We start from the raw sequence: 2,199 nt of genomic DNA on the forward strand, positions 1-2,199 counted from the left end.
GCCTGTGTGTGTGTGTGCGTGTGTGTGTGTTTGCCTGTGTGTGTGTGTGCGTGTGTGTGTGTGTGTGTTTGCTTCTCTTTGTAATTTAACTAAAAGCTGAGAAACCTGAGATCACACACTCACACACACACTGTTATGTGAAGCGCCGTGTCTTTGTCTGTGATGTCAACATGTTATTGGTCTCCAGGCAGCTCCATAAACAACAGAACGCTGCGTAAAGGGACGATGCCCTCATATGGAAGATTTCAGACACCTCACACTCGTTCAGAGTCTCCTGGAAATCAGAGTGGAGCAAACCGGAGATCCTCGGAGACTCGCGTGGTGAGTCCAGCATCTTTACACATCTTTATTTTCACCTAAACATGTTAAGTCTAAAGCTTTTGGCCGGAAATTTGGGGAGAAGAATGAACGCGTCTGGTTTTTAAATGGCTTTTTGTCTCTAAAAAGAGAAACCAAGTTGGAGAAACGTAGCATCTCATGCCAAGTGTCAAGCACGGTGGAGGAAGAGTCATGGTCTGGGCTTGATTTACAGCTACAAAGGCAGAGCTAGTCCAAACTGAGTCATCTACAGCAAAAAAGACAACACAAAGGCTGAAAAGAACAAAAATTCAAGGTGCTGCAAAGGCCTAGTCAAAGTCCAGACCTCAATCTGATTGTAAACAGTCTGATGTTCTCTTGCTTCAGGAACATCAGACTGAAGCAAGAGAGGTTAAAAGTTCCTCCACATTGATAAACAATGACAAGAGTTTATGCAACAAGCTGTTAAATCATCTATTATTTATTTTTCTAATAATAAAATAAACATAAAACGGGTGATTTATTGATTTGGGACAAAGTCTGCGTTTATGATGCCAGCAGTATTCCAGTTTCCGACAGAGTCATTTCAGGTTATGCAAATATAAACGATAAGAGATCATGTTTTACACGCCGACGTCACTTCATGTGTAAGGAGGAAGAGAGAAAATTACGACAAACAAACCACAAATTATGACAGAGTGAACCAAGAGAGAGGACTGACGAATGAGAGAGAGAATTAAAACATCGCAAACAGAGAGAAGATGAGAGCAATGAAGGACTCAGAGCAAATGGAGTTTCTTTCAGGCCTGGAGGTGGATTAACAAAGCTGAGCTGCAGCTCTTTTATTATCCAAACCTGATTATTCAGAGGAATCTGTCAAAAATGGTCTTTTTTTATATCAGAGATACAAATGACTCAACAAAACATTCGCTGTGTTTTAAGAGGCTGCGCTCTTACAATGACTGAAAAGACCGAGTAAATTTCCACCAGTAACTTGGAAGTTTTTTTTATTAATCTCAGAAATGTTCTAGAAAAACAACTTTTGAAAAATTTTTGATTTTTCCAACTTAGAAATTTCCTCTTTTTTCTAGAAAATTTCTGAGCTTAACCTCAAAATTTCTGATTTTATTTCTAGCAAAATTTTTGACTTTTCAAACTCTTCAATTTTGAAGATTTTTTCTAGAACACTTCTGAGATTTTTGGCAGAAATTTACTACTTCTTTTTCCTTTTTTGATCTTATTATATTTTAAATTGTTCATAAGGCCAAGTAGCTCCATGTATTTTTAAATTTCACGAAGGAAGAAATTTAAGACAAAGAACTATTAAAATCCTGAATTATGCCCATAAATATTGTGATAATCTCAAATCTTTATTTAAAATTTGATGATTTAGTTACATTATTGGATAAAAAAATCTGAATATAATTAAAAAGTTAATTTATTTCAGTAATTCGATTCAAAAAGTCAAATCCATGTAATACATTTATTGCACATAAGTGATGTACTTCAAGAAGTCCAAGAAATGTTGACTAATGAAACCAATAAGAAAAGGATTTTTTTATTCCTTAAATGACCAACAGTTAGAGCTATATGCAAGGAGTCCATTAGAATGTTGAGTGGAAGGAAAAAGTGCAGTAGAAAAAGTGCAAAGTCAACATTTTCAGCTGGATAAAATAAAATGTTGCTAACATCTATTGTATAATTACAACAAAGTGTTAGAGTCATACTAATAAAAAATAAAACATAAAATTACAAGAATAAAGTCATAATATTACAAAAACCAAATCATAAAATTAAGATAATAAAGTCATAAAATTACTACGACTTTATTGTCATAATATTATGACTTTACTCTCATAATTTTATTTTGAAATTCTTTTTAGCATAGCCCTAATGCTCTGT

The sequence above is a fragment of the Poecilia latipinna genome, unplaced genomic scaffold (assembly GCF_001443285.1).
Source record: "Poecilia latipinna isolate Pla-1442-1.1 unplaced genomic scaffold, P_latipinna-1.0 Scaffold1016, whole genome shotgun sequence".
Taxonomy (NCBI): Eukaryota; Metazoa; Chordata; class Actinopteri; order Cyprinodontiformes; family Poeciliidae; genus Poecilia; species Poecilia latipinna.